The sequence below is a fragment of the Coptis chinensis genome, chromosome 6, assembly GCF_015680905.1.
Source record: "Coptis chinensis isolate HL-2020 chromosome 6, ASM1568090v1, whole genome shotgun sequence".
Classification (NCBI taxonomy): Eukaryota; Viridiplantae; Streptophyta; class Magnoliopsida; order Ranunculales; family Ranunculaceae; genus Coptis; species Coptis chinensis.
The window spans coordinates 35,262,314-35,281,956 of record NC_141461.1 but is presented as its reverse complement, the minus strand read 5'-3'; the positions used below and the strand labels follow the sequence as shown (position 1 = coordinate 35,281,956).

Sequence of the window (19,643 nt, the reverse complement as noted above, 5' to 3'; positions counted from 1 at the left end):
TTATGTTCAAGATAATAACAATATTTGACAAAAGCACATTCAAAGAATTTTCATACTATAAATCTATATGGGACAAGTTCATTAAGTACGATTCCAACCTTTACCAGTCTTTACTTGAGCCCTAGATGAACCATGGGAGCAATGAAAAAGAGAACGAAATTCCATAACACCAAAGTCCAATCAATAAGATGACTTGACCAATTTCCCATCCTCCCATCTCCCCTCTCTCTCTCTCTCTTGGATCGCTAAGTTAGCAGTGTTTAATACGTATTGTTCATGTTTCCTTAACAAGATGCACTAATAACGTTTTAAAGCTGTCAAATTCAAAATAGTAACGATAATAATAATCTAAAAACTAACTTAAACTTCCTCCGCATCGTCCTTTTGCAGTATTCCAATCCATAACTAGGATATGGCTACAATGAAAACGGAAAAGCCATTTGATCTTGACTAGGATATGGCTACAATGAAACAGGAAAAGCCCTCTGATCTTGACATCAGAGAAATCTTAGTACTACTGGGTACACTTATTCTTTAGCAACGAAACCTAAGGATGGCCATTACTAAGTTCAAAACAAGAAACCAAAAGAAAACAATCAAGCACAACCCAAGTGGCACAAAGATGGCCAAGCCAAAGGATGCCTATAGTTTCTTCCACTCAAGCATCTTCAACATGAATGTAGTTCTCCAGACATGATATTTTGTTCTTGCAAGTCAAAAGAAAACTCCACACTCAAAAGCAATAGTAAAGTAAAAGCGTTACCTGGATACTGGCACGATTTGCTGACTGTGTAACAGAACTTGGTGGGCTGCGTATGTTAAACCCAACAATGCATGCTCCACAAGCTTGTGCTAAGTCCACATCTGACTGTGAAATGACGCCAACACCAACATGGACTATATTGACAAAAACCTGTCAATGATATTCAAGGGAGGAAGCATAACATATTGGATTAGTTAGTTCCGGGATGAAGGCATGAAATGGGCACTTCATCGTTACAAAGTAAGATGTCTATGGATTAAAAAGGAGCCTTTATTTCAAAGCACTTTTTCACTTGATATAGCAATCTATATAATATACTATGCAGACTGCAGAGCACCAATACGTTCAACTAAACCAGTAAACCGTTTCACACAACAGAAGCTAAACAACAAGCATGACTCTAGACGACTAGACAGAACCACAAATAGGGGTGGACTCAATCTATGAACAATTTCTAAATGAGCTAGATTATTAACGCATTCTATCAATGCACGCCTTCAACTTAAAACTCACCAGAGAGGAAGTAATTAACCATATAATCATAGAGTTCACTTTTTAAGGCAATGCATATCAAGAGATTGTAGATTAGATTACAAAAGAAGGTCAGGTATACCTGAGGACTGTTTAGACTCTTCAATGCATCTGTAACTGCTTGAACAGTGCCCTGCACATCTGCTTTAACTATTATAGGCAACTCAACCCTCTCGGGCACATTTTCTGATTCGTTAGGAGTTTCTATCCTGCCTTCACCAATCTTCTCAAGCCTATTTTTTTCCAGTTTTTTCCCCCTCCCTTCACTCAACATCCTTGCTCTCTCCTCTGAATTTACAACAGTAATATCATCACCAGCCATTGGAAGTCCCCTAAGCCCTTCGAACTCAAAAGGCATTGAAGGCAGTGCCTTGTCCTTGACCTTCCCCAGCATATCTCTAATAGTCCTTATCTTTCCCCATTCAGCACCTACAACCACATATTGCCCACACATCAAAGTTCCTGCCTTCACAATTGCAGTAGCCATAGGACCACGGCCTCGGTCAAGCCTTGCTTCCACTACATAAGCTTGAGCAGGGCCATCAATACGTGCTTTAAGATCCATCAGCTCCGCCTGGAGGAGTAGTGCCTCCTCCAACTTATCCAATCCAGCTTTAGTGACTGCAGAGACTTCAACTACTTGAACATCTCCACCCATGTCCTCTAAAAGTAAGCCCTCGGAACCAAGCTGGATCCTCACCCTTTCAGGGTCAGCGGCTGGCTTATCACATTTGTTAACGGCAACCACAACGGGTACATTAGCTGCCTTCGCATGGGCCATGGCTTCAAGTGTCTGGGGCATCACACCATCATCCGCAGCTACCACAAGAACCACTATATCTGTTACTGCTGCACCTCTTGCCCGCATAGCACTTAATGCAGCATGTCCTGGGGTATCCAGAAATGTGATCGATGCTCCTGACGGCATATCCACAACAAAAGCACCAAGATGCTGGGTGATGCCCCCGGATTCCTTTGCTGCGACAGATGTTTGACACAGAGCATCTAAAAGAGAAGTTTTTCCATGATCAACATGACCCATGACTGTTACAACTGGTGGTCTTGGTAGGAGTTCTGCACCTTCATTAGAGTGTAGCCTTTTGACATTGACTCCAACTTCCTGTACAAAGATACATTATAAGATTGATCTACAATTACTCAAATAATAGTTTACAATTATCATCAAAATTAAAATGATAATGATCTCTATAATTGTGGCCTCAGCTGAGTTGTGGATATGAATAATATTCAGTTTAGAACTTCAGACCGTTCTATTTTTGCAAGATTAACAGCATTCACAAAGAAAAAGGGGATTATACCATTGCAATCAGCTCCACAACATCAATGCTAACAGGATCAAACTCTGATCCAACCTCTTCCCCAACATTTACAAGGATCTCTTCAAGAAAAGGAATTGATCGACCAGTACGCTTTGCAAGCTCTGAAATAGTCATACCTTCAAAAATATTAATTGTTCTATCAGGCATTGATTTTTCAATTTTCTGCATAGGCACATATGGAGTGTCTACAGGTGGTCGGCCTCTATTTTTTTTTCCTCGGATATTTTACTCTCTTGGGAGGTTTCAAACCAACAACATCATCGCCTGTTCTCTTTGATGCCAGTAGCTCTTGGCTAGCATGGAAATGCCTATACAACATTAAGTTCAAACAAGTTAATTATCCTAGCCAATAAAAAAAAAAGTTAATTATCCTACTAATCATTGCAGTGTTACATAGCAGTTTTAACTTTTAAACAAGAGAAGTATGGCCTCACATCAATTTATAACTCTAGTTGAATGTCTTGTAAGGTCTGTCTAAAAATACTGCAAATATTCATGTCTGATGCAGTTTGTTTTCTTCATTTGGAAGAGAAAAACAGGTGATATACAGCTCTTCCTTTGGACGTAAGGTTACTATTTTATGGCAATTGATTATGTTCTTTTGAACTGGAAGGAGAAAAGGGAGAAGCATTCATTCAGCTCAATACTTTCTCTCTTTTTTTTCCCATCTTCCTCCCAATTTGTTTAGGGACGCGGTAGGCACTGGTTCCATTGGCAGTAAGGGAGTTGATGCAACCCATGTTTGACATGATATCCAGTGGCCTACAGGTCAAAACTTGGGACATTGGGTCCAAGGAAACAGAAATATAAGGGATTAGGAAATAGCTACGTTACATTGACACGGACACGTGTGTCAGTATCCGACACGGATACAAAGTGTTTGACACGGCAAGATATAAAAAACTGAGGTATATTACATACTATATGTGTCCATGTGTGTCTAACACGGACACATGGATACGTATCCGACACGGATTTTTTTTGAAATATGGCGTGTCCATGTAACATAGGGAAATAGAGGTCATACTATCGAAAAATAAATAAAAAGAAAAAAGAATGCTATGTTTTGGTTAATGTGGTTTGAGAGACAGGTTTTGGCAATGAAATGGGTTAAAATTGTGAATTTTATCTTACCAGTACAGAATTCTTTATTTTAGCTCTAACATTGTGATGTTTTCAACAAGTGCTAACTGTGTGCAGCAGTTCCAATGAAAAAATTTCCCCATTTTTCTCCTACCAACACATCAAAGGAAGCATAAATACTCAATGAATCTACTCTACTGCTTATGAGGACAGTGGTTGGTATTGTGGTAGGAAGCAACATTTATTTATTTTTTGGCAATTTGCAGCATGCGATACGTACATGCAAGCATTTATTTGATTTGTTATATAGTTATCTCAGAAAGTAATTACTGAAAGAGGAAGAAGTGTTACACATGGCATTGCCAGAGTGTAGCTAAGAGTCACCATTACCATATTTCTTATAAAGGCGTTTTAAAGCATAGGTGGATTACCTGAATGGAATTGTGCAACTCAAAGGCTAAAAACAGCCTACATAAGCATTTCTTTGATTTGTGGAATAACTTAGTTTTTTGGTGACACTATAATGTAGAGACTAGAATGGCCAGGAAGAAGATTAAGTAGATTAATTATTTACTTGTGTTCACAATAAATAAATAATAATAATAATAAACGAGATCAACTGACCGAATAATGTTTTGTTTGGTTGATGTACTAGCAGAAACTTCTGCGCCACAAAGAAGATATTCAAAACTAAAATTTGGACTAACTTTTTCTTCTAGAAAATGTAATATACAAATTAAACTGAATGGCGTAAAAATAACCTGGAATGAGGCTGATGGAAGTAAAAATGGAACGTTTGGCATCTCCTCCAAGGGCTTTTGACGTCAAGACTTTTATAAAACTATAATTGTTACCCTATATTATTTATAAATTCAACTAAAAAGAGAGGGATTAATACATTGAAACTCACCTTTGTCTTAAATAATAATCTAAACGCCATTCACAAGCCCATATTATTATTACAAACACGGAAATGTAAACTGTTAAAAAAGATAAATTGGTGTAGAAAGTATTGATATAAAAGTGAAAATTTATTTACCAACGGGTTTATGAGGTTTAAAAAGGAGCGCGGGCAGTGGCCAAGGTTTGGTTTTTCAGATGGGGTGTTGGAGTGAAAGAGTAAAAAGAGGGACAAGAGATTAAAGTCATTTCATGTCCTTATGTGTGTAAATATCGTGAAACTCTGTAGCATTTTATGCCGAATCGGTAACTGCGCTTTTAGTTTTAGTTTAGCAAGGCTTCCAAGCTTATTTCTTTGATAGCAACATGCTAGTTCGGAGTATTGCGTTGGTGAATGGTAGGAAAACTGTCAATTCTCTGAAAAACTGATGGATTTGTACATTTTTTATTTGATATGCTGATTGATGATTCTGGTTAAGACTGCACAAAAGGTACTAAAGGGTACGCCTGAGCACACCAATATGACTTTTCAGGTGTTTTTTCTATTTTTCATTGTAGGTTTTGATCCTATTTAGCCAATAATTTAAACTAATATATCAAACATTGCATGCATTTAGAAAGTTCAACAGTTGATTCTAATTTGTATGATGACATTTGAGCATAGCATTTTTTTATTTATATATAGCTATGTGTTGCCTACTTTTATTTTCACTGTTTCTGAGACATGTTGCCCTACACGCGCGCACACAAACAGAAAGTGCTCAAGCAGAATTGATTATCTGCAATTCCCTAGATTTACATGGCTCTTCCTCTTTCATGCCTTGCTCATCGTTTACAACCCTAGCCCTTTCTCCCTCACAAGGTCCATAAGCCCAACAACAAACAAGGAAGTAAAGAAAATGGATGGCACTCATGATTGTAAGAAGCCAATAATAGTAGTCATAGTGACCCTTGTTAAGGTTACTTGAAACCCAACTCTCCTCCCCACTTCCTCTTGTAATACCATTCACAATATTCACTATAAGGCCAACCAGCAAGTTTCCAAAAGCCATCCCCAGACCAAACAAAGCCGTTGCAATGCTAGACATACTCTTTGGGAGTTCGGAGTTAAAAAAACTCGATTTGTCCTATTGCAAAGAATGCCTCAGCTAAGCCAGTTAAATAATGTTGTGGTACAAGCCACATCGCCGACATGTCCAACACGCTTTCAGGATTTTCAGCAAAGCCTTGTTCAATTGCAGTTCTACGTCTTATGCTTTCCACTATAGCCGAAACTGCCATAGCCATGCATGAGAGCGTTGTTCCTATGGCCATACGTTGTTTAAGACCGATTCCATATGGTTTTCCAGTGATCTTGGCTAGTTGGGGGAGGACGAGACGATCATAAATTGCAACCTAGATTGTTAGAGTGCCTATAGCCAACATGCCAAATGAGCCAGTCGGAACTTGGAAATTTGAGGTAACATGTCTATCCATACTCATAGCCTGAAGTAGTGGAAATGACTGTTGGCTTATGTTTACTGCAACTATGATTCCGGTCGACCACAATGGTATTACCTTCAGCAATGCTTTTAGCTCTTCTACTTGCTCAGTTGTGCATAAACTCCAAGGATTTATAGTTGATCCATCCACCTTCAACTCTTTCTCATGATTTCTTATGATGCAGGCTTTGTTTAGGAACCTAGTGGACCAAGGAAATCGTTAAAAATCTATTTGAAAAGTCTGCAACTCATATGTATTGATTCACAATGATGTACTTTTATAACACTAAACATACCTTAATTTTCCAGTTGGAGCAACAATCGTGGCGCTAGAGATATGATGGTAACATCCATCTTTGTCTTTTAAAGTGACACAATATGTCTCTTTCTAAAGGCAACAACTGTCACTAGAGCAAGCCTAGTAAACAAGCTCTTATTTGGCATGGCCTTAACGTAGAGCGAAGAAGCTGTTGGAAATGTGAATGAATTTGTGTCCTCATGGGTTTGAACCCATGACCTTTTGTATCTACTACACTCTAATGTGGGGGGCTTTAGTCCCACATTGGTTACTAAACTTAAGACTCTTAAGTTTATATTGGTTGTGTCCTTATGGAGGGATAGTGTAGAGAGATATAAGGAGGTGCTCGCGCGCACACAAGGCCTCCTTGGTTTGGGGGCTCTCGGGAGGTGGGAGCTCCAGAAAACCTTAGTGCGCGTGTGTGGACACACGTTGATCTTCTTTCCAAAACAAAACTGTAACCGTTTCTACTGAGTGATCTTCTTTTGCGGAATCTTTTGATCTTCTTTCGTTTTTTGCTCTCACATTAAAACTGGACGTGACTCTCGCCTTGAGTGGCGAGTGGCAAATCTATAAATCAAAACTCTCTCTTGTTTAACAGAGTCAAACCACGCCTTATTGTTTGTTCTTAAAAATCAAAACCTTGTCCGAGTATCCGAGAGTTTCTACCGAAAGCAAGTCATTGGTCGGGTGACGCTGCTTCGTCCATTGTTGTATCCCCGAGACGACGGCTGAGGTCGGCAAAGAACCATACCGGGCGTTTTTGCCTTAAGGAATTTGTGCCGAAACACAATCCTCGATGATAAGTTTTACTTGCTTTATTATTACTTGTTTTCGATACTAGATTATTACAATCTTAAGACGAAAAAACAATCATTATTATCTAGTATTGTGCTCTCACCGTTTTTAATATCGCTAAGATGGAGAAACCTATCCCCGCCAAGCCCGAAATTTTTGATGGCAGAAATTTTAAGTTACCGGCGATGAAAATGAGATTTTATCCGACTACTCAAACCGGGTTGAATGGATTTCGATTGAGAAACCCATCTACAATGAAGATGAAGATGAACCCGGGTCGCTCGTGGTGTGGATGGGATGGGAAAAGAAAGATTATTTATGTCGAAATTATATACTTGATTGTCTTTCCCTTGATTTGTATGATGTTTATCTTTGTGTTGAATCGCTACTCTAATTGTGGAATTTGCTTGATAAGAAGTATGCTATCAAGATGCGTGTTCTAAGAAGTTTCTTGTAGGAAAGTTTCGAATTCAAGATGGAAGATGGGAAATCATTGTTTCTCAAGTGGAGGAGCCGCAAATAATTATTCATGAGATTTTGCAGAAGGTTATAAAATATGCAAAGGCTTCCAGTTGCTTCCATCATTGAAAAACTCCCTTCCTCGTGGAAGGAGTACAAAACAAATCTCAAACATAAGAAGAAAGAGATGACACTAGAAGATCTCGATCGTCAACCTTCTGGATCGAGGAGGATAACGTGAAGGCCGAAATCAATGTGGAGACTTGTAAATGAAGGCTAAGGCTAACCCGGTTGAAGGTAACGCCGCTAGTTCTTCTAAGTCTAAATCAACTAAATTCCCTCAAAAAGAAACCATATGCGAACAAGAATAAACAAATTCCAACCTCACTTTAAAAAAGAAACCTTACAATCTCAAATTCATTGCTATGTGTGCGGATCTCGAGGTCATATAGCCCCGGACAGAATTCAAAAAAGGTCCGAATGATGGGAAGAAAGACAAGGCACAAGCAAATGTAGTTCGGGATGGTAACTTTTCTGGCGTGGTTACCGAGGTTAACTTGGTGAGTAACATGATCGACCGGTGGGTAGACACCGGGCTACCAAACACATCCGTGGCACTAAAAAGTGCATTTAAGTCCTTCACTCCTCGGGGAGAAGGAGAAAGTCCGCTCATGGGTAACTCATCCGCTTCTAGAGTTGAAGGCAAAGGGACTGTTAATTTGAAGTTCACTGAAATGTTCTTAATTTGAAGGATGTTCTTTATGTTCCCGATATTAGGAAGAATCCGGGTTTCGGTTCCCTTTAAGTAAGAAGGGGTTCAAACTTGTCTTTGAAATCGATAAATTTGTTCGACTAAGGGGGACCTTTGTGGGTAAAGGTTATTTAGATGAAGGCTTGTTTAAGCTCAATGTAACCGATTTTGAATTTAATAAAGCATCTACTTCTTCTTATATGGTTGAGTCATTTGATCGTGGCACGATAGATGCTTGGACACGTTAATAATGTTTCAATTAAAAACCGATGCATCTAGGTAACATATCCAAGAATACTATTTCTGAAAAATAAGAGATGTGAAGTATGTGTGTAGAATCTAAATATGCTAGGAAACCTTTCAAAAGGTAGAAAGAAACACCGAAGTTGTTGGCATTGATTCACACTCGACCTATGTGATCTTAAAGGTTACATGACTAGAGGAGGTAATAAATATTTTGTTACATTCATTGATGATGCTTCACGTTTCATCATGTTTATCTTCTTAAGAGTAAGGATGATAGCTTAGCTAAATTTATTTCCTTTAAAACTGAAGTTGAGAACCAGCTTAGACAAGAAAATAAAAATAGTTAGGTCCGATAGAGGAGGTGAATATTCCGTCCTTTCAATAAATTTTGTGAAAATAATGGTATTGTACATGAGACCATCTGCCTTTTATGCTCCCCAATCCAATGGGATAGCAGAGAGGAAAAATAGGACTCTCAAAGATATGATCAATTCAATGATCAATAGCTCGGGCTTCTATGAACCTATGGGGAGGCTTTGCTAACGGCCCCAGATATTCTGAATAAGATACCTTTTAAAGACACGGATAAAACTCCATATGAGATGTGGAAAAATAGGACACCGACTTATAGATTCTTTAAAGTGTGGGGGTGTTTGGCTAAGGTATCTATACCAACACCCAAGAGGACTAAACTTGGCCCTAAACTGTAGATTGTGTCTTTATTGGGTATGCAAATAGCAAAAGCCTACTGTGTTTTAGTCTTCAAATCTAAAAAATAAATTTGTTGATGATAATACCATTATTGAGTCTAGGGATGTTTGTCTTTTTTGAGGATAAATTCCCATTTATTGAGAGATCGGAGGGACTCGAAGTTCTTCTACACTTGCTCCTAGAGTTCGAGATGATTCTTCTTCTGAAGATGAAATTGAACTCAGGAGGAGCAAGAGACCTAGGACTAACACCTCTTTTGGACCTGATTTCCTTACTTTCTTAGTAGAGGAGGATCCTCGGACCTATTCGTGAGGCCATGTCATCTTCGATGCATTTTTTGGAGAGAGGCCATTCTAAGTGAATATGAGTCCATTATAACCAATAACACTTGGGAGCTGGTTGAGTTGCCCCTCGTAGTAAAACAATTGGAAATAAATGGTTATTTAGAAAGAAACTTAAGGCGATGGATCCATTGATAAATATAAAGCGAGATTAGTAGCAAAAGGCTATAAACAGAGAGAAGGGTTTGATTTCTTTGATACATACTCTCGTGACGAGGATTACATCTATCGAATGTTAATAGCCTTTGCTTCTATTTCGTAATCTCGTAATTCACCAAATGGACGTTAAAACGGCATTTCTAAATGGGGAATTACAAGAGGAGATATATATGGATCAGCCGGAAAGGGTTTGTTTTAGAAGGCCTTGAGAGAAAAGTTTGTAGGCTAAAGAAATCTCTTTACTCGACTCAAACAAGCTCCTAAACAAAGGCATGAGAAATTTGATAGTGTGCTAATCTCTAATGGTTTTAATATTAATGAGGCAGATAAATGCATTTATTGTAAATTTGAGAAACAATCTGTGTAATTATCCGCTTATATGTGGATGACATGTTGATCATTGGAACCAGTTTAGAGACCGTCAATATGACTAAATCTTTTTTGAGTAAGCATTTTGACATGAAAGATTTGGGTATTGCTGATGTCATTCTTGGCATTAAGATTGTGTATAATTCTGATGGAATTACTTTGTCTCAATCTCATTATGTAGAGAAAATGCTTAAAAGATTTAATCAATTTGACTGTGTACCTGCCGGCCAGAACACCATATGATCCTAGTATACATTTGACAAAAAATACTGGATTAGGTGTATCTCCTTTAGAGTTTTCTAGGGTTATAGGTAGTCTCATGTATCTTATGAACTGCACTAGACCCGACATAGCTTACGCCGTAAGCAAACTTAGTAGATACACCATAAATCCCAAAGAATGAGCATTGGGATGCTCTTATCGGTATTGAGATATTTGAAATATACTTCAAATTATGGTGTTCATTATGGCGATATCCAAACCGCTTTGAGGGGTACAAAGATGCCAATTGGATTGCCGATTCTCGGGAATCTAAATCCACTAGTGGTTATGTGTTCACTATGGCAGGGGTGCGAATGTCTTGGAAATCATCTAAGCAAACTTGCATTGTCCGCTCCACTATGGAATCGAAGTTTATAGCTTTAGACAAAGCTAGTGAGGAAGCAGAGTGGATCGTGAATTTTTGATGGATATCCCGCTTTGGCCTAAACCTGTTCCACTGTCTCTATTCAATCGTGATAGCCAAGCTGCTATCTTGAGGGCCAAAAATACTTCCTATAATGGGAAATCTCGACATATTAAACCGAAGACATAACACCGTATGGCGTTTGTTAAGAGATGGGATCATAGCTATTGACTTTGTGAGGTCAAAAGAAAATTTAGTTATCCTTTAACTAAAGGCCTAGCTAGAGAGTGGTTTTTAGTACATCGAGGGGATGGGGCTAAAGTCTATTAAAGACTAATTGCCTATTTAATTAAATCACCGATAACCGACACCCAACCTTCGTGAATGGAGATCCCGTGATCAAGGTTCAATGGGGAAACAAGTTATCTCGTGATTTGTGGGGTACTACACCTAGAGTGAAAACTCGTACCCATCCCTATGATGTAGTAGTACCTTCGTATCATTTAAAGGATGAGTGAATACTCTTAATGCTTTCTATAGCTGGTTTTTCCATTAGGGTGTAAAGATACAATTACACTCGATAGAGGCACCTATATGAGTGAGGAAGTAAAAGCCGCTTCCTATGAGAACTTATAGGCTTGTTCTCTAGAGCACTCATAAAACCCGGAAGCTCATGGCTATCTGAGCACAACCGAGGGAACTCTATGATGATTTTTGAAGTTATGTGTGTTACCCGCCGACTAGGCTTACATATAGGTTGAAATGTTCAAGACTAAGGTCACCGGGTCAACTAGTAATCCCGACAGACAAACACCAAGCGAAGGTTCAAGTCGATGACACCTTCACCCCATTCATAACTTCTTCATACTCCGCATATTCTTGTTTTGTTTTTTTTTTTCTCGTTTCTTAATAATTCCATTCATGTGGGGGATTGTTGGAAATGTGAATGAATTTGTGTCCTCATGGGTTTGAACCCATGACCTTTTGTATCTACTACACTCTAATGTGGGGGGCTTTAGTCCCACATTGGTTACTAAACTTAAGACTCTTAAGTTTATATTGGTTGTGTCCTTATGGAGGGATAGTGTAGAGAGATATAAGGAGGTGCTCGCGCGCACACAAGGCCTCCTTGGTTTGGGGGCTCTCGATCTTTTGATCTTCTTTCCTTTCTTATTGTTTGTTCTTAAAAATCAAAAACCTTGCCTGGAGTATGCTGAGAGTTTCTACTAAGCAAGTCATTGGCTGGTGACGCTCTCGTCCATTGTTGTATCCCCGAGACGACGCTTGAGGTCGGGCAAAGAACCATACCGGGCGGCGTTTTAAAATAAGGAATTTGTGCCGAGCACAATCCTCAGTGATAAGTTTTACTTGCTTTATTATTACTGTTTTCGATACTAGATTATTACAGAAGCCAACAAGAATAGTAAGGCAGAAAAGAACATGAGAATGGCAGGAACTCCAAAACCAACTTTCCATCCGCAGTGGTCTTGTATATAAACTATCACAGTCATCGCAATCATGACTGAAACTGTACCAATTGAAGAAACTCTGCACGACCCTCCTACTTTTGGGATTGCCTTTTTGATCAAACTGGCCTGCACAAAATGCCAATGAACATGGCCGTATATCACCAGCTCCAATCGACATAAGCACAAACGAAGCAAATAGGAGAGTGAGTTGGGCTGGCGTCGCAGATTTGCAACTTTGAGTTGACGAAGTACATTGTGGAGGCTTTGCATGTGGAACCGTGGCTGTTAAGTATAAAAGAATCATCCCCTGGAACAAGAAAAGGTCAAGTGATTTTGTTTTTGTGTTTTTTTTATGGTGAGGTAAAATGATTCCAGTATTGAGTACTACTGTATAAAGACTGATTATATAATGATGAAAATTATCTTCTCAAGCCACCTTTTATTTCATATGGGGCCTAATTGCTGGACATTCACGTTAACAACAATTCACTTGTTCACAGTTTATGCCAATATTTGGTATTCAACGCCAATGATTTGGGTTGCTACACTGCACCTATCTTTTGTGAGCGATTTGAGAAATTAACCCAAGAGGAATTTTCCGTAAATTAAGTGTGATGATCTGATGAACGTGGAGAATGCAGATTGCAGAATATTACTCAAAATTGACTGATCCTAGTTTTCCGAAAAGTATGCCTCAGTGACATTGGGGCTTATAGCAGAATCACAACTCAGTTGATTGATCAATTGAAGGGCTGCTTTCAGTATCAATGTTACGAATAAATCATTTAGATCATGAAAAATAAGCCTAATGGAAATGAGATGAAACATTGAAAAATGAAAGAGTTATGTTTACCAGAAAGCTAGCAATAGATCCTAAAGCAATTGTCCGATATCGCCCCAAATAAGAATCTGATAAGAAGGCTCCAACAATTGGAAGGAAATTCGTCGCAGCCGTCCATAAAGATAAGACACTTGTTCCGGTAGCAATAACCATATGATATCCTCTCATCAAGTATAGAATCATATTAGGCATCATCCCATAGCTTGCAACCTTCTCAAATGCCTCGTTTGCTAGACAGAAAACAGGAGACACCACACAATTGGAACAAACATTGACAATGATATAACAGGTATTTTACTCGGATAAAAGGAAAGTATGCTCACCTATGATAACTGGCATGGTTTTAAGACCACCCTTTGGCTTTGAAGTTTGTTGTGTCATCTTGTTTGGATCCAAAGAAGTTTGGCTTTATCCCTTACATGAGCAGGAAAGGATTTCTTTCTGCGTGGAAATGTCAGAGCGCAACCCGCGCCCAAGTCTATTTTCAGAAGAAATTGGGACCGCAAGTTTCCAATAAGAGTTAGAGTTTTTGGCAAAACCTAACACCCAGAAAACACAAGAGAGGCAGCACAAAAGTCAGAGAAAACCCAATCTTGAAAACTATCAAGATTGAGAGATAACATTTACAGAGAGACAATCTTGTAAAGAGATAAGAGTGATCTAGTAAGGTGAGAGACTGAAATGAGATATTGTAATATTTCTTCCCACTTTATATAAAGAACAAACTCTTTTGGAAGTAGGCACCATTGGTCCAACCATGGTAAATCTTTGTGTTGTGGTTTGCTTTTACTTCTTTACATTATTATCTATTGTTAATAGTTGTTTAGTGAGTTGGGCATATTAGTATAGATTGTAGTTGATATTTAAAATTTGTTTGGAGTTGGATTGTGTTCAAATACAAATTATCTGTGTAGTGGGAGAATCGATTGACATTGGTATAAACCCCAACACACTTTCCTCTACCTCAAACTCTGAGAGAGTAGAAGAAGGAGACGATAGATTTGTTCTAAATTAACAAAAACTATAGGCAGTAGTGCAGTCCATACTCATACTGCACATTTTATAGTAGTTGTTTAGACTCATATGGGGTTTTACTGGACACTGTCAGTTATCTGTACTTCTGTAGACTCTTTTGTCTTCAATTTTATTACATTTTAAGTTCAACAATTCCTGACTAGATTTGACTATTGGTCATTAATTCCTTTAGATTAAACCATAAGATTTTTTTTTTGGTAAAAAAAACCATAAGATTTGTTATTTCTGTTACACACTGATTGAAGACAAATTAGACAATGCCACAAAATTTGCGTGTTCGTTTCCTTCGGCGAATCCCTGAAGGGCCCACATTCGCATTCTTTTGCTCAATTATTGAGGTGGCACCCTCATTTTGCCATAGGGAACATATGTTACTGACAAGTTTTCTTAGAGTCTCTTAAACTAAATTCCTCAAAATGGATAGAAAGCAATTTTAAACTGTCTTATAACAAATATGAAAATGCAAGGGATAAGATGTTAGAATACCAATTAAGACTTTTAATAGCATATTAGGAATATTATTTTAAGTTATTTCTAGGTGATGGTAACATATTTAGGGGTGTTTTTTTTGGCTTACTACTTTTAAATGTTAAGTTCGTGTAAATTTTCTTTCTTATACTTTTGGCAGTGACAAAATATACAAAATAAAGAATCAACCACATTAGAAGTAGTTATAGAGGTAGTATATGTTTGACTGAATTTGGTTATGTCGAGTTGCTACATATCAAGTTTCTTAGTGAACTCGAATCAAGTCGGATGTAGTTTGAACTTTTGATTGGTTGATTGGAGGTGAGATAGAGATAGATGATCGAGAAGATGGAGCATTGGCTTTCCCTAAGAATGGAGAAGACGCCTCCTTTTATAGGCGTAGATCTCCCTTTTACACTATCTTGATGATTGCTTTTATTCCTTCTATTACGAAATAATGATCTCTCATTAATGATGTTGTTGACTAGCTTACAGCGGTTATGTTTCCTAGGTCGTTTGGACAACTTGACCTTAGGTCATATGCACGACCTGCTTGTAGTCTGGATACGAGGTCTGCCACGAGTGTTTGAGAGTGGATGAAACTGACACAACCCCCTTTCTTTATATCACTGCTTGTAGAATAATGGTGGAAAGAAAGATAATAAAGGAGACCGCATGTCTTACTTGGTTGAAAATTGAGATTGTTACGAATTGAATTTTCTGTGTTTGTAGGCTGGATGTCGTTTGTTGCTTAAAACTTTGTTGTGAGTTGATGTAGTAGGTCCTACATCGTAGTGCGCAAATCGTAGCTCATAATGCATAGATTGTAAATTGTATATCGCAATGTGTAGATCGTAGTTCGTAGATTGGATTTGACTGATAATTAGCCTTTGAGTGGTAATTACAGTTGAATCAAGCTTAACCCTATCAGAGGCCTTAAGTTGATTTGTGGTCCTTTTGGAGGTACCGTGGATTGTATTTGACTGATAATTAGCCTTTGAGTGGTAATTACAGTTGAATCAAGCTTAACCCTGGCGTTGGTGTTAAGTTGATATTTATGCTTTTTGGGGGCATTTTTGTTGATAGTTAGTATTTTGGGAGCGTCACTATGGTTGATAGCTAGTCTTTTGGGGGCGTCACTATGGTTATTAGTCTTGAATTGATTGTATGTTGCTAAGCCCAGTTTTGGAGTTTTGAGCGACTAGGTTGGAGATGGTTGTAGCTGGCCCCCAGTTCGTAGTAGAAGTAGCCCTTTGTGGGTGTTAATGTTGTTTAGCCCCAATGTTGGAGCATAATTGACATGTTTAGATGGCAATAACTTGTTCTAGTTCGGAGATGGCTATGGCTAGCCCCCCAGCTTGATTAGCTTGCAATAAACTATAAGGGAGTGAACTTCCATTTTGTAATTCGAGCAACTCATTGGTTTGTAGTATATGCGAACTGTCAAGGATTGAACTGCGTGCTTTGAATTGTTATATATTATTCGGGAACACTTAGATGCTTCTCGGTTTAGAATTGTTGATTCCTTGATTCAACAAAGTATTGCTTCCCCTTGATTTGTTATTTCAATTGATGATGGATATGCTGGCAACCTTTTGTGTGTGGTATAACTCCATGGCAAACGAGCTTTTTAGATTGATTGACATCATCGACATGAGCTTTGTGGTGTGGTCAATCTGGGATGACCTGGAATATTGATGTTCTTTCAAGTTCCAGTGAACTGATGACAACCTGTGTACAACTTGAATTGACAGTGATTGTGTTCAAGTTGAACTGATAGTTGGAATATTGGTTGCTTCTTCCAGGTTGTAGACCTGCTCTGACCTAACTTAAGGATGACTTGATCTGAGGACGACTTGACCTGAGGATAATCTGAGCTGAGGACAACCTGATCAGAGGATAAGTTGATTTGAGGATGACCTGATCTGATGACGACATGACTTGAGGATGAGCTGATCTGAGGATGACCTAAGCTGTCGATGACCTGATCAGAGGATGAGTTAATCTGAGGGCGACCTGACTTGATGATGCTCTGATCTAATGGACGACCTGGCTGAGGACGACCTAGCTGAGTGATGCAGGAGGATCTGAGTCAAATGATGTTGTGCTGTCAGATTTCATATTAATGGTACTAAAGTATCATGAGTTAGCGGATAAGCGCAAAGATGGTAAGTAATCATGATCTTTAGCTAATTGGAGTAAGTTTGGATGTATTTTGGTATTTTGGCCATAACTTTGGCTACAATTGTTAGAATCACGCGTGTGACCCTAATTCGGAAAGATCTCGGCTGCGCGCCTATGCAATCATTTCCCCATTTCTTTGATTTGTTATATATTTATCTCAAAAAGTAATTACTCAAAGAGGAAGAAATGTTACACATGGCATTGTCAGAGTGTAGCTAAGAGTCACCATTACCATATTTCTTATAAAAGTGTTTTAAAGCATAGGTGGATTACCCGAATGGAATTGTGCAAATCAAAGGCTAAAAATAACCTACATACAAGCATTTCTTTGATTTGTGGAATAACTTAGTTTTGGCGACACTATAATGTAGACACTAGACATGCACAATCACAACAATGGCCAGGAAGAAGATTCAGTAGATGAATTATTTACTTATGTTCACAATAAATAAATAATAATAAAAAAAACTGAGATCAACTGACCGAATAATGTTTTGTTTGGTTGATACTGTGCCAAACGATGTACTAGTAGAAACTTCTATGCGACAAATATCCAAGGTGTCAAAGAAGATATTCAAAACTAAAATTTGGATTAACTTTTTCTTCTAAAAAATGTAATATACAAATTTTTATTAGTAAGCCTAATGCAAATGAGATGAAACATTTAAAAATCTAAGAGTTATGTTTACCATAAAGCTAGCAATAGATGCTAAAGCAATTGTCCGATATCGCCCAAAATAAGAATCTGATAAGAAGGCTCCAACAATTGGAAGGAAATTCGTCGCAGCCATCCATAAAGATAAGACACTTGTTCCGGTAGCAATATCCATATGATATCCATTCATAAAGTATAGAATCATATTAGGCATCAGCCCATAGCTTTCAGCCTTCTCAAATGCCTCATTTGCTAGTCAGAAAATAGGAGACATTAGAACAAACATTGACAATAATATAACAGGTATTTTACTCGGATAAAAGGAAAGTATGCTCACCTATGATAAATGGCATGGTTTTAAGACCACCCTTTGGCTTTGAAGTTTGTTGTGTCATCTTGTTTGGATCCAAAGAAGCCTCCATACACTCTCCTATGCTTCAAAGTATGAGAGAGTAGAAGAAGGAGACGATATGTTTGTTCTAAATTAACAAAAACTATAGGGCAGTAGTGTAGTCCATACTCCATACTGCACATTTTATTGCAGTTGTTTAGACTCACATGTGGTTTTATAGGAAACTGTGAGTTATTTGTATTTCTATAGACTCTTTTGTCTTCAATTTTATTACACTTTAAGCCCAACAATTCATGACTAGATTTGACTATTGGTCATTAATTCCTTTAGATTAAACCATAAGATTTGTTATTTCAGTAAGGGTCTTTTCAGTTACGTACTGAAGACAAATTAGACAATGCCATGAAATTTGCGTGTTCGTTTCTTTCAGTGAGTCCCTGAAGGGCCCACATTCGCATTCTTTTACTCTATAATTATTGTGGGTTGTGGCACCCTTATTTTGCCAGAGGGAACAGATGTTGCTGACAAGTTTTCTTAGAGCCTCTTAAACTCAATTCCTCAAAATGGATAGAAAGAAATTTTAAACAGTCTTATAACAAATATGAAAATGCAAGGGATAAGATGTTAGGATACCAATTAAGACTTTTAAGAGCGTATTAGAAATATTCTTTTAAGTTATTTCTAGGTGATAGTAACATATTTAGGGGTGTTTATTTTTTTTGTTTGCTACTTTTAAATGTTAAGTTTGTGTAAGTTTTATTTTTTACACTTTTGGCACTTAACAAAATATACAAAATAAAGAATCAACCAAATTATAAGTAGTTGTAGAGGTAATTTTTTTTGACTGAACTCGGTTATGTCGAGTTGACTACGTATCGAGTTCTTTAGTGAACTTGAATCAAGTCAGACGTAGTTCGAGCTTTTGATTGGTTGATTGTAGGGGAGATGGAGATAGATGATCAAGAAGATGGAGCATTGGCTTCCCCTGAGAATGGAGTAGACGCCTTCTTTTATAGGTGTAGATCCCCTTTTTGCGCTGTCTTGATGATTGCTTTTACTCTTTTCTTTAGGAAGTAATGATCTCTCATTAATGATGTTGTTGACTAGCTTGCAGTGGTTATGTTTCCTAGGTCGTTTGGACGACCTGACCTTAGGTCGTATGCATGACTTGCTTGTAGTCTCGACACATGGTCTGCCACGAGTGTTTGAGAGTGGAGGGTACTGACACATCCCCCTTTCTTTATATCATTGTTTGTAGAATAATGATGTAAAAAAAGATAATAAGGGAGACCGCGTGTCTTACTTGGTTAAAAATTGAGATTGTTGCAAATTGAATTTTCTGTGTTTGTAGGCTGGATGTCGTTTGCTGCTTAGAGCTTTGTTGTGAGTTGATGTGGTAGGTCCTACATCGTAGTGCGCAAATCGTAGCTCATAGTGCCTAGATCGTAAATCGTATGTGGTATGTCGTAGTTCGTAGATTGGATTTGACTAATAATTAGCCTCTGAGTGGTAATTACAGTTGAATCAATCTTAATTCTATCAGAGGCCTTAAGTTGATTTGAGGTTCTTTTGGAGGTACCGTGGATTGGATTTGACTAATAATTAGCCTTTGAGTGGTAATTATAGTTGAATAAAGCTTAACCCTGACATTGTTGTTAAGTTGATTTTTACAACTTTTGGGGGCATTTTTGTTGATAGTTAGCCTTTTGGGGGCGTCACTATGGTTGATAGCTAGCCTTTTGGGAGCGTCACTATGGTTATTAGTCTTGAATTGACTGTATGTT

At 38.1% G+C, this 19,643-nt stretch overlaps 1 long non-coding RNA gene and 1 pseudogene across 2 annotated transcripts; both read right to left on the bottom strand.

The window, feature by feature from the left end:
- Positions 1 to 5,256: 5,256 nt before the first annotated feature.
- Positions 5,257 to 13,712, bottom strand: LOC147492727 (protein NRT1/ PTR FAMILY 1.2-like; annotated as a pseudogene). The gene is made up of 6 exons (XR_015199481.1): positions 13,489 to 13,712; positions 13,178 to 13,395; positions 12,262 to 12,631; positions 10,941 to 11,004; positions 6,395 to 6,565; positions 5,257 to 6,298 (listed from the first exon to the last, which is right to left on the bottom strand). The product of XR_015199481.1 is annotated as a protein NRT1/ PTR FAMILY 1.2-like (transcript).
- Positions 13,713 to 16,198: 2,486 nt separating this feature from the next.
- LOC147492726 (uncharacterized) lies at positions 16,199 to 17,996 on the bottom strand. Its single transcript, XR_015198035.1, has 3 exons — positions 17,845 to 17,996; positions 17,542 to 17,759; positions 16,199 to 16,755 (listed from the first exon to the last, which is right to left on the bottom strand). It is a non-coding gene; the product is annotated as an uncharacterized LOC147492726 (long non-coding RNA).
- Between the last annotated feature and the right edge of the window lie 1,647 nt (positions 17,997 to 19,643).